Genomic DNA, 13,964 nt, shown 5'->3' on the forward strand with positions numbered 1-13,964 from the left:
TATAGTGAGTCTTCTGGCTGTGAGTGTTCCCTATTAAATGGTAGACATAAATGGCGCTCTGGTAGCTATGTCACTAAGCTATCTGTTAGCGGACGACGTTGTAACCATTATCCCCTAGGTGGCATTTGCCGTCATCGGATTAAAATCAACGTCGTCTTTCCAGGTGCAGTAATTTTTCGGGCAGTCTATACTGTGGTTCCGACGGTACTTTCTTTCTTTCTCAGTAAATTTGTGCTGCCTTTCGATAACTTTTTTTCTTTATTGTTGTTTCATCGCCTCGTATGAGAGGGGGTTTGGCTGTCAGTGGTACAATCACTCCGCTCTTTTGCCGAAGGACATGGAACATAAACAAGGGTCAAAAGGAAACAATAAACTGGTAGCTAAGATACTTACAGGTGATTTGAATATTTATAAAGATAGATTTATTGATGGTTTTATACAAAAGAAACTTGATTTTCGTCGTCTGTGCTGCTGTCGGATTGAGTTTAACGTTCTTGTTCGATTTTTTGTAGCAGTCCGAGACTGTTGTCCTCAGACGCTACTGCGCCGCTCAATAATGATGTCAGAAGCAACCTTACATTCTCATTACGAAAAATCAATAGGCATGATCTCAAGTTTCTCGGGAAACTTCCTGTCATTTCTCATCCCTAGTGGTAATTGCACAGTCTGTCATGTGAAATATGCATTTCAGAGTGCATATTCACATTAACGCTTTTGTTTTGTTTCCTGTCAGGAATCATAGAGTGATGATTTTACATTTAGGTCTACTTCAACACATGTACCTTATTTTAGTATTTTGGTTTTCAGGAAAAACATTTCATTGTATGTAACGGCTGAAATACGAATGACGTTTGACGCATGGAAGAAGATATGCCGAAGTTTCACAGTTTAAGTGCTTTGTCACTTCACCTATAGCTCTCAACTGCGATCAATCTGAAGCGACTGGTACGGTTTGGGGATTTGTAAACGACGATATGACGTGCCATGTTGAAGTAACACCGCCGAAAAAATATGAACATTTGTTCATGATTCTGGTTCCTAAAACGAGTGGAATCTATATTCCGTCTAGCGTCCATGGAAGTTGGAGTTGGTTCACATACATATTAATCGGCATCCTCAATGCGAATCATAATAATTTCAGTGGAGACTAATACTTCCATCGCATCTAGACAAATAACCTGATAGCGCAGTATTTCCTAACACACCTGCGTAGCCCGACACGGTAATGTTGGAGTGGAAGTTCACGTTGATCTCACGGGACAGCTAGAACTCTAAGATCACAATGAAAATTGTTTTCTTTCGTTGGTAAAGCGTTTAAAGGCAGTCATTAAAAAAACCACTCGTTTTACGTATCAACTCTGCAGAACCGTATTTTGCATCTACTATGTTTAACATGCTCTTTCGGTTTTGTTTCTCTGCACTCATGACTCAATTGACTTTATTCCGGAAACGAAAGTAATTATTAGGGTAACGATATCATTACATTTATTTTAGATGTACTTGAAGCGTATTCAAACAAATAATATTAAACTACTAATTTACATACATTTGTCCTTTCTTTTGATTAGAGCAAAGCATTTCATTTGCCAGTCGATAGAACTAAGGTGCTGATATGTTTTCAATAGGTGTGTAGACCCTATCCACTGGAGACAACCCATGGGCGATGTGCGCCGTATCGCTACCATAAATCCGCATCACCTGCATTAGCCGCCCTGCTCGGCTAATAGTCCATGCACGCTACACGACTGGATTAATCTGCGTCATTATCCATAGTAATCAGCTGCTGAATATCTGGCCCCAGAGCTGCGTCGGCTGTTTGTGCCAACTGCCTTGTGCTTAGGGCCGAACAGCGCGTGGGGACATCCCTAACAGGCTGAAGTGGTCCAGTGCGGTAGTTACTGCGACGAATCCATAGAAGAGGTCCCTGGAAAACGGCTACGGCGTTTCATCCTAAGAAGATTTAAAAAGTAAACCAAATATCATTTCCGAGCAACAAACAAAGCAAAGAAGTTTTGGGCGAAAGCTATTGTAATACTGCGCATTGCAAAGTAGCATTGTTGCCTAATCAAAGTAGTTGGTTTTCTTCCCGAAATAAACGCGGAAAAGTCAAATAGAGCATATGCCAAAATCGGCGTGATAAGAGACTAGCGATCTATAGGTATTATGTGCAGTAGCAAATTTTCATGTCATTGTCCTTGAGGCTCTAATAATTAATTTGCATTGCATCGTCATACTTTCTCGAACAGACTTGCTCTTTATTAGGTCCTTGAAATACGCATCGGTGAATTATCTGCGTGCTATGCTACTTTTTGGCGAGACACTAAGTAACGTTTAAATGCATAAAAATAAACTACTCCAAAAAAATTGCATACAAACCAGGACACTCCCTTTCAAAATCCCACTGTAACGTTTGAAGGAGCCACACAGACCAGACAAACGAAAGAAATACTGAAGGTAGCACTCCGTACCGCAATGCTGAGGTTCACAGAAGCTGAGTCAGCAAGACAAGGTTAAATACGCTCACTCACACAATCGTAACAGAAAATATATTTTCTTCTTGTTGATCTATGCCTATTCTTTACACAGAGTTAATGACGCTACGAACACAGTGGTGCAATGTAGCTTCCACACACATTCAAAAAGTTTCGGTATTAAGTTCAGCGCAGACCACATGTAATATCTTCTCGGCCTTCCAGCAGCATCAGGTGGTTAAAATCCCACGATCTTTCGACTGAGTACTCCTCGGCCATTGTCAAGCGGTAAATGACTGCCGAGTCGCCGAGGCCTCGACATTGTGTAGCGGCGCTGCTGGCGGTGGCGTCATTGGTGCTCTCTTACCCGCCAAATGTGATAATGTCCCGTGAGGGATGATTGAGAGCATAGAACGCCTGGAGTGTACAAGGTTACATATGTGTGCGGCTACTACTGCGTCGGCCGAACAGTGTGCACTGGTGAGCAACGCCGTGCCGAGCACGAGAGGTGCTTTCGCCATCGATACCCTGAAAAGTCAGCCGTTTTGGGATAGAATTATAAAAGAATCTCTAAAAATAAAAATGTCTTACAACATCGTCAGTAAGTACGACGGTTTGCACCTCAGCACAGCCTTGGAAAAGCCATCGCCAGTTTGAACCGGGTGCGACGCATGCGGGACGGAAAACACGGGACGCAAAATTACCATATCTGGAGAAGAAGAGAGCGCCAGTGACATCACGACCAGCAGCGCATAACGGCGATGCCACGGCGAAACGGCACTCATTTACTTTTTGATAATGGCCGATGAGAAATTTGTTGTAAGTTCCCAGGGACCAAACTGCTGAGGTCATTGGTCCCTAGGCTTATACTCTACTTATTCTGACTTAAACTAACTTACGCTAAGGATATCACACACACACCCATGCCCGAGGGAGGACAAAATTCTCGCACATTTGTGTGCTACTGATGTGCGAAATAGCCGCAACAGCAGCTAAAACACCTACTTGGGCATCATCATTTGTTGGAGGTCGTGGTTGACGTTTCACTTCCTGTTTCCCTAAATAACGTAACTTCTCCGGTGAACGGTCCGGACACTTGGATGATGTCGTCCAGGATACCGAACAGCATACATAGCACAAGCGCGTTGGGCATTTTGACCACAATAGCCATACATCAACACGATATCGACCCTTTCCGCAACTGATAAACGATTTTTTTTAACACGGGTAATGTATGAAGAAGGAAATACCGTCTGCACTGGCGGAATGTTACGTGATACCACGTACTTATATGTTTGTTACTATTACAGCGCTATCTGTCACAAAGCGAAAAAAGTGGTCCAACTAAAACATTAATATTTCTTTACGTACTACACGAATATGTAATAAAATGTGGGGGTTCCTATTGAAAAAAATGCAGTTAATATCCGTTTGACCTATGGCAGCACCACCTAGCGGGCCAACCACAGCGTCATCGGGTTTCCCTCTTCAAGCTAGACGAGTCTCGTTCTTTTTAGTTTTTTCGTTCGATGCTTATATCGTGAGGTATTTCGTCCAGTCACTATCAGTGGACCACCCTGTATAATAAAAGTGGTAAAAATTAAAAGAATTTCAGTGTCTTCTGTACACTACTAATACGAACAAATGGCTATTTTCGTTGCAAGGATCCTATCGCCGACGATGAAAATTTTGTATGGTATTCTTCAGAGCAGGAAAGGCTACGTACTCATAAGTAAATAATATTGTAGTGGGGCAGAATAGGAAAAACGATGTAATAAGTTTTCGGGAAGAAAGAAGGAATGTTCTGTTGTGTTTGTATGTCAAATAATAACGTTCAGATTTATCAAAGTCCTGACTGTAGTAATCCTGTTGCAAAAATTTAATACTTCTTACACTCCAGCTATGACTGAAATCAACTATGACCAAAGAGGAATATGCGTTGTGCATTGTACGCACGATTATGAGTAGTACACTTAAGTATTTGAGCTTCTCGCCTTATTGTAATGTATGTGAGAGTTGCCTGCAGCTATATTCGTCACACTACGTATTTAGATCTCCACGTATTGATATTTCCTGGATAAAGGCCTCCTGTAGACATTCCTATGCGTTACAGTATTGAGGTATAGACAGTGATGTTTCCAAATGTTTCCTTATGTCGTCGTCTCGGTCTTTTGTTATCTCTTGTGATACAACGAAGAATTTCCATTTCTTTTACCATCTGCAAAAGTTCCTTTGGCTGCAAGAGTGGTTGAGTACTTTCAGCGTAACGAGGTCTCTTCACATTTTACCCGTCAGGGTACACTTCGTCTAAAGGTAACATCCCTCGGAATATGGATGAGCAAACATGATTAAGAATGAGATTTTCACTCTGCAGCGGAGGGTGTGCTGTTATGAAACTTCCTGGTAGATTCAAACGGTGTGCCAGACAGAGATTTGAACTCCGGACATTCACCTTCCGCGGGCAAGTGATGTACAATCTTTTTTTTTCTTTTTCTTTTTTTTCCGGGCTGACGTCCCATGGTACCCATTCAAGTTCATCGTTGATCTGCTTACTCAGGTTTTTGTTAGAGAGGGCGACTAACCCTCTGACCTAACACGCTGAACTACCGTGAAAATGTAGACCGCTTCACGATTTTGCGTGTCATCCTTGTGCAGGGGCTTCTCTGTATCGTTCCAATTTTAGTATATGTATCGCCGAAGCGAGTACACCGTCTGACCTACCGAAGCGCGAATCACAACCCGTCCTTAAAGCTTTATTTCTGGCAGTACCTCGTCTCCTACCATCCAAACTTCACAGAAGTTTTCCTGCTAACCTGCGAAATTTAATTCTGGAAACATTGTCCAGGCCGTGGCAAACCCACATCTCCGCAATATCTTTTCTTCCAGGAGTGCTAGTTCCGCAAGGTTCGCATGAGAGCTTCTGTGAAGTTTGGAAGGTAGGAGACGACGTACTGGCAGAAGTGAAGCTGTGAGGACGGGCCGTGAGTCGTGATTGGGTAGCTCAGACGGCAGTCCGGCTCTCGCAGCCCAACGAAGCAGACGTGCAGTGTGTGCTCTCCGCCAGCAGAGCGGGCCCACGGGCGTTGTTTACTTCCTGGGGCCAACAACAGCGTGACGCCGTAGCGCTACAAGACCATGTCACACCAATACAGACGATCAACCTTGAAATTCTCATTTCGGAACGACTGTACACTACCAAAGGCGCTCTAATTCGAAGGCTTTTAAAAGAGGGAGCCATGACCGGGCTGCCGACATTGTCGGCATCCACTTTTCGATCGCCAGTAGCACGGTTTATGGAAAATTCATAAACGAAGCTACATGCACCAAGCTGCTTTTTGAGATGAAACAAGAACCCCGCTTCTGCCACGCAGATGGAAATGTTGGCAACATCGAGGTCGGCCATGCCGCACTGGGACTGCGGACTACACGCATAATCAAACTAACAATTGAACTCCCTGTCGCAGACGTTGTGGCGGTGCACCACCCCTACGGCACGGTACACGAAGACATGGCTGAAAAATGGACCCAGTTTATGACGTATCTACTGCTCAATGGAGTACGCCAAGTGCTCATTGACCTCCAACGACACGTGCCATCCTACCTACAAACAGGAGGGTGCCGGGCCATGGTTACTTATGACGGCCAGCCTAAAACGTGTTTCGGATGCGGCTAGGAAGGCCACCTTCGTTCCGAGCGTCTCCAGCGTCGGATCACACAACTCCCACCGATGGACGTTGCACCTCCATCGACGAAGACTATTCTCCCCGTGGCTCACGCAGCGGCGCTCACGACTCTCTCCTCAAAACACACACAGCCGACCGATTTAGCGATACAGGAATCACCTTCCACGGACAGAAACCTGGACGATCAATCTGCCTGGCCAGTGGTGGAAAACATTAAGATGACGCTGGAGCTACCGAACGCGACTGACATTGACGAGAGCAAGATGGCAACTGATCCCCTTATTGTACCGACCGAAGCATTTGTCCCGGCGGGGCGTGAGTCAGTGCCGTCTTCTGAAAATGAAGACCACGTACGGAAACAGCGATCACCGAAAAGCCGAAAGCACCGTTGTCGGATCGTGTCGGAACACGGCGGTTCACATTCGGCCGGGCAAGAACAACCACTCAAGAAACCAACCGCGAGACTGAGGCCGTCTCCATTGACTCCAACCTTGCAGAACAGACGGATAAACATGCAGCGTTCGACTACCAGCCCCTTGACATAAACAGTGAGCAGCAGGAAGGTACCAGCGCAAGCAACAAATTCGCCCGGTCACTTACTATCAAATATTCCGAGCCTATGGAACATGAACTGACATCCGCTCCCGCTTCGTGGGCCGAGGAGTCGAGACACAAGATCCCGATCAGCGGCCAGCTGAGGCGCCGCCGTATCATGCAGAACAAGCAGCACTTCCGATGTTCGCTTCTATCCAACATCGATGTGGATAACCTCGCCCAATCAACGTATTGCCAGGCTTACCGCCTGGCGACAGTGAATATCAACATGATAAGTTCTCCTGTCAAGACCGAACTTTTGAAAGAAACAATACGAGCCATGGGAGTTGATTTTGCTTTCCTACAAGAAGCGAAAACGAATGCACTCCCGAACTTTTATGGTTACGCTTCATATGTGATGCCCGATTCTACTCCACGGATGTCACCCCCCCCCCCCCCCCTTTCCTCGGACGGTGCGAAAACAGCGTCTTCACCGGCGATTTTAACTGCTTGCTTCACCCCAAGGACCAAATCCCACACTACTGCCCTGTCCGGAACTGGGTGCGATGATACAAGACCTTCACTTGTGCGGCAATTGGGAAAAAGTCCACAGTACTCGCTCTGGCCACACTCATCTTACCAGTCATTCGGCCAGCCGACTGGGTCGCATTTATGTGTCGCAAGGCCTCACACAAGGAGTGGTGGCCGGCGAACTATGGCCCCAGGTCTATTCAGATCGTAGTGCCTATATCTGCACTATACGTCTTCTCTACCAACAAGTCTGGCGCAGCAATGGCTTTTGGAATCTTAATATAACACACCTCCAGGACTTAGACTGCCGTCTGCAAGTTGAAGAAACGTCGACTGACTGTGAACGCCGTCACCCTCGATACACCTAGACTCTGGAGTGGTTGCTCCTCTGTGCCAAACCAGCAATCCGCAGGACAATTACGCAGTTTGGCAGGACGTGGCGGCGTGGCATCGACAGACCCTCGATTTTTACTATGCGGCACTCAGGGACCTCGACGCTTTACCCCCTTCCCCGGAGAGACAACATGAGCAATGCAGAATCAAGGCTCACATACTATCATTGACGAGGCGCCGACTAGAAGGTTCCGTAGTCCGCTCGCGACAGCAGGACCGAACGGCCTCAGAGGAATCCACTATGCACCACGTTGTGGCGGATAAGGCTCAAAAATGGCTCTGACCACTATGTGACTTAACTTCTGAGGTCAGCAGTCCCCTAGAACTTAGACCTACTTAAACCTAACTAACCTAAGGACATCACACACATCCATGCCCGAGGCAGCATTCGAAACTGCGACCGTAGCGGTCTTGCAGCTCCAGACTGTAGTTCCTAGAACCGCTCGGCCACTCCGGCCGGCGGGGGATGAGGGTCGACATCGCCAATACTTAATCACACAACTGAGGACCCAAGCAACCATAGTGAAGGCGGTGGAGAATCATTTTCGTCATCTTTACCAGGAAGGAACCGTTGATTACGAGGCCACTACTGAAGTGTTACAGCAGGTAACACGTACTATCGACGAGGCTACCGTGAATGCACTAACGGAGGAAGTCTCACTCGAAGAATTCGAAGACGCCCTGGACAAAGGTGTGGCCAATAAGTCTCCTGGGCCTGATGGAATTTCCATCGAATTCTACCGGACCTTCCGTGACATCATGATGCATCGCTGGGTTATAATGTTCCGCGAACTTATGTCTCCAGGCTGTGTTGTGCTGCCAGCGTTTGTAGAAGGATTTCTCATACCGGTACACAAGCCAGGTAGAGGGCGATCAATTAACGACTATCGGCCGCTCACAATGCTGAACTCCGACTACAAGATTTTCGCCAGGCTTATGGCGGGCCGTATTAAGACGACTTTGCCGATGATTCTCGCCCCATAACAGACGCCGCAGCGGGGAGAAGGCAACATACACATGGCCCCCGGTGACTGCAGGGAGTTAGTATCGAACGCCTCTGCGTGCCGTCTGAGACCGGCGATCGTCTTCATCGATTTCAATCGCACCTTCCTCCTACGTGTGATGGACCGTATGGGATTCCCCCCGGGCCTCATTGAGAGCCTATGGCGTCTTTGGACCGCAGCCAACTCACACGTCCAGGTCAATGGAAGTACGGTAGGACCAGTAGCATTAAGAGGTCTCTTCTGCAAGGTTGTCCCCTTTCTACCAACTTTTATGCAATCGCAAACGAGCCACTCCTAGGGGGCCTTAATCACCGGCTATCTGGCGTCCCGCTGCGGGACGTCACCTTTCGCTATAGGGCATACGCTGACGACCTGATACTGCTGGTTCGTTCCAGTGACGAAGTTCAAAGCATACTAAGCTGCATCAAGCAATACAGATCAGGCCGCAGGCAGTCACCTGAACATCAAGAAGAAGTCAGCGGCGTTTGATACTGGGCCTCGTTTCGGACCGGAAGCCCTCACTCCCATCCCACCAGTTCCTGATCTGCGATTTTTGGGAGTCACGTGCACGAAGGATGTACGTAAAACAGCTGCAGCAAACTACAAAAGGTTACTACAGATCATACGCGCGATGGTGCGCCAGAACCTGCTCCGGGATATGAATCAGCCACAACGTGATGAATACCTGAACCTCTACGTGGCATCAAAACTCAACCATGTGGCACAAGTCCTCCCACTACCGCTGCAGGTAGGTCGCCGTCTTCAAGCAGCCTTCAGTTACTACGTATCTGACGTCATACATTTAAAGTACGATACGTCACTCTTACCCTCCCAGTGCACAAAGGGGGGCTGGGATTGGTCAACGTCAGGGCGAGAGGAGCTGGCCTTTACATGATCAACGTGAGGAAACGATGGAAAAGTTAACATACCTCTCTGACGAGTCGTTTAACACAGGTTCTGATGGCAGTCTCTCACGTCCCACCGGTGTTGGTTGCGCACCTCGTACTACAGTTCTCCCATGTGCCGACCTGCATTCTTGATTACAGCTATGTCAGCTCGAACCTCCCCGCCACACGTCTACCAAAGGCGAAAGATTTTTATACTAACCTTGTGCAGGCAGTTCCCCATAACGTGGTGGAGAACAAGTGCCCTACGGTTCATTGGCCAGGAGGGTGGAAAACGATACACCACGACTCTCTGTCGTCCACGGTGAGTTCTAAGTGGTAAAATATGCGACACGACAGCGGCTTCACGCTATTGAACTGGCAGACTCACCTTATTGCCCAGATTGTCACCTCTTGGATACCGATGAACATCGTTTTACATGCGTATCGTCGTCCGGAGATTGGCGACTAACACAGAAGATATAGGCTTGTTACCTCCGGGACACGTCTGATATGATTGACCCTCAGACCCTCCTCTGTCCAGATGAATCTTACTTTCCCCCGCAAAATATCATTCGCTTACATGGTTCAAAGGAATTACCATCGGTTATATCTTTAGCGACGGAGAGAAATAGCAGCATGATTACTGGTGGTTCCAACAAAATGCTCACAATGCCCTCGAACGCACACCGAGATACCGGACGTGCTTCGCAAATTATTTACTCAGTGTTTTCGTCAACCTCCCACTCAGTTGGAGAGTGCCAAGCTGCGGTTAATGTTCTGTGCCGCATCACACGTCCTGCCTTGTCAGCGATGAGAGAAGGAAGAGGACTGCTGTTTTCCTTGAGGCACTAGCGAAGCAGAATGCTTCCGTTGCAGATACCCTTCAAAGACGCTCTTGGAGATATCAGGTAACGATGGCGAAGTACCAAATGGAACCAGTTACGTTTATTGAAGAACTTTTTTACCTGGAATGGTATTACTGATATACATTGAATGCTACCTTTGTTGTCGTAACACCCAGTTACTAGATTTATCATTTGTACAGGTTTCCTAAATGTAAACATGTAAAAAATAAATAAATAAAAAATAAAAATAAAAAAGTGAGGGAATATTTAGGAGCAACGCCTGAAAAGTGTTAGTTCACTTCTTTTTTTGTGGCTGAGTTAAAGTGGCGTTGCCAAGTAGGGGTTCATTTAATTTTGCTTCTTTTATTTTTGGAAATTAAGCTATGCTAAATGAGAAGATAGGTCCACAAAAAAGATGGTAGAGCACTTGTCCGCGAATGGCAACGGTCCCGAGTTCGAGTCCCGGTCCAACACTCAGTTTTAATCTTCCAGGGAGTTTAAAAAATGATTAAGTTTGCTCGCCACCAAGGTCCCTGGATCTTACCGCCTTATGTTTTTCCTTGTTGCACTGGCTTTGAGACAAAGTCTACTAATATAAACTAAGTACAAGAGATGAATTTACTGCTTTGATTATGAACTGTGCTGCTCCATAATAGGAAGACAAGACTACACTAGAAGATTCTTGTTTTATGGGCATTAGCCCGTGGTGAAATGCACAGTTCTCTTCCAAAAGTTTGATCTTTCAGTGGTGGAGGTTCAACGATACAGAAGGCAGTTACAGTGTCAGTCATGGTCAGCAAGACGGTCGGTTCTTGACGTTTTGGCAACGCAAGCAGTCGAACGTGTAACTGAGCGTGTGGACTACATTCGTGCCTTTCTAATGGACTATCTAGCAGTATCTTTGCTTTTGTGAAACTCCTCTGTTATTGTGATCTCTCTGGTTTTTGGACAGAACTTTGTTCCTTGATATTCGCTTTTGATTAAACAGTAAATTGTCTAATATTTGCAACCCTTGTATTCAACTGTGAATCATAATTCCCACAAGAGGTTGTAACAACAACAACTGTACATACAATAATTTTTTCTTCTGATTTTCGATAAATTAGTGTAAGCAATGTTCTGATTTCATTTCTTTTTTCTTTTCATGTCATTATGTTAAAGAAACTGTAAACAATTTTCGAGGTGAATATTAATGTTTATGTCAAATTGCAAGCAATATTATAACAAAATGGAAATGTAAGAAATGTTGAAACTGTTGTAAGATGTTAAACTTGTAATTGTGCGCCTGGTCCATACGTAGGCAATGTATTAGGATATGTAGAATGCAAAACCTTTGGTGAATACCCTGTCTGTAGGGGAGCGGTAAAACGTGGATGGCAGGCGAGCGCGGGAAAATGCACACAGGCGCGGTACGGCATAACGGGCTCAGCAGTAGTAGTCGGAGTTGGGCATCGGACTGAGAAACACGCTCTGGATCGAGGAGGCTCTCCTGGAAAACGTGATTTCATTGAGCCTCGGATATGCCGTTCCCGACGACTATACAGCATGGCTATATTCCATAGGCACTAAATGGAAAAGTATTGCGACGCTAAGAAGAAGCAAAGTGCCGGTAAATAGCAGTGAACGTCAAGTATAGTAGTGTGGTGTGATTTGCGTTCAGTATGGACAAGAACGTAGAAACAGTAGATGTGCCGAACGTAATGGAAAATGCGGCTGGCAATGACAGGGGTGTACGCGGCCAGATAACAGATGGCGTTAGCGGTAGACAATTGGCGTACATACAATACCACGAACATGTTAACGAACAGATTGAAATGTCGGGATTGCCTAGAACACAGCAAGGGATAAAACAGGAAGTAGAGGATGACTTTGTAGATGATAGTGGGTACGTGAACGAATCCACTGACATGTTTGATTCTCCACAGGTAAATAAAGAACAGAAAGAAACTTTTGAAGTAGGATCGGAACACACCGATTCCGTAGAACAAAATGGTGTGAAAATTTTAGGCATGAACGATTTATTTGAACAATTAACCAAACAAATAGCAGGGCAGAATAATCAGCTTAAAACACACATTGCCGAGCAGCTCAAAACACAAAGTAATCAGCTCAAAACACAGAACGAGCAGTTTAAAACAGACATTGGTCAGCATAAAGTACAGGTCGAAGAACAAGGAATTAAAATTAGTAAACAAATAGAACAGGTAGATCAAAAAGTGGGTAATTTAAGCTCTGTAGTAAATACTATGAAATTTGAAATTGACACAATTAACAAGAATATGGATAATATGCAGGGGGAAATTATCAACATTAACAGTAGATTTGATGTTGAAATCCTCAACATCCAAGAGAAAGTAGAGCCTCTGGTTGAAACAAAAGTAGACGAAAAAGTTTTCGGTCTTAAAACTCACAAATGAAAAAGGCAGTTTCAGACACTGAAAGAGATTTAGGTGAGAAAGTTACCGGATGTGTACAAAAATGTGAACAAAATACTTCGAAAATTCTAGGCAAAATTTTCGATCTTGAGAGTAAAATTAAAGATAGACCTGGTGTTGTCTGTAGTGGCACACCACTTACGAAGCTGTTAGAAGGTGAGGAACGCTTAGATCCCGCCAAGAAACATAACGGATGGCATCCGTTAGATTTCATCAAAAATTGCGAAAGGATATTTCCTGAACACTTGTCTAATCAGGAAAAGATAAACGTAGTAATTAGCGCCTTAGCAGGTGAATCTAAGCGCTGGGGAATTAATTTGAATATCGAACGAATGATGTTCGAAGAATTTAAGCAAAAGTTAACGGAAGAATATTGGTCCGAACAAAAACAGGATCATTTATGGCGCGAGTTTATCATGGCCAATCTTCATGATAACAGGGGCAGGAATTCTTTGAAAGATTTCTGCGAATATTGGTACCGGAAGTTGACGCATTTAAGAGGGAGAAGATCCGATTCGGAAATCATATGGGAGCTATATAAAAATCTTCCAGAAGATTCGAAGAGATACGTGGGAAGCAATCATCGCAGCCTCCAAGCGTTCTCGAAAGGGTCGAAGACGAAGATCATTGGCGCGGAAGTCGTGCCAATCATCAAAATTTTAGTAACAGGAATAACCGTAATAATGACGAGAGAAATGACGGCGATGGGTTTCGCGTCAATATGATACAGAGAGGTAGAGGAAGAGGAAGAGGAAGTTATCCAGGTCGCGGTAGAGGGTACACCGCGCAAAATAATAACGACGCGGGAAACTGATTTCCGTGAACGTTGCGGGCCAAACGGAAGCGGACAGTACGTACCGGCCCCAATTTAAGAAAGGTTACCGAACTGACAGTAAAGTTATGAGACAGGCGTGGAACGACGCAACGTGTTGTTGCGAAACAAGCGTCAGGTGCGAGCGCGAATGAGTCATCTTCGCTGTGCAGAGCGATACTGGTTAACAGGCGAGTGGAGCATCAGAGGGCAACGGCCCAGCCTAGCGGAGCAGCTGTTCAGAGGGAAGCCGCTAGCAGTGCGGCAGTATTAGGTATGAACATTGCCGTAAGAACTGGTGAATACATTACGAGTGGTAATTCCGTGGTGAAGGAAATAATAGATGAAACTGTGGATCCACAGAGAGGTG

At 45.5% G+C, this 13,964-nt stretch overlaps 1 pseudogene; it reads right to left on the reverse strand.

The window, feature by feature from the left end:
- Positions 1–5,081: 5,081 nt before the first annotated feature.
- On the reverse strand, positions 5,082–5,178 carry LOC124778159 (annotated as a pseudogene).
- Positions 5,179–13,964: the final 8,786 nt, after the last annotated feature.

This window comes from Schistocerca piceifrons, chromosome 2 (assembly GCF_021461385.2).
Source record: "Schistocerca piceifrons isolate TAMUIC-IGC-003096 chromosome 2, iqSchPice1.1, whole genome shotgun sequence".
In the NCBI taxonomy this organism is placed as follows: domain Eukaryota; kingdom Metazoa; phylum Arthropoda; class Insecta; order Orthoptera; family Acrididae; genus Schistocerca; species Schistocerca piceifrons.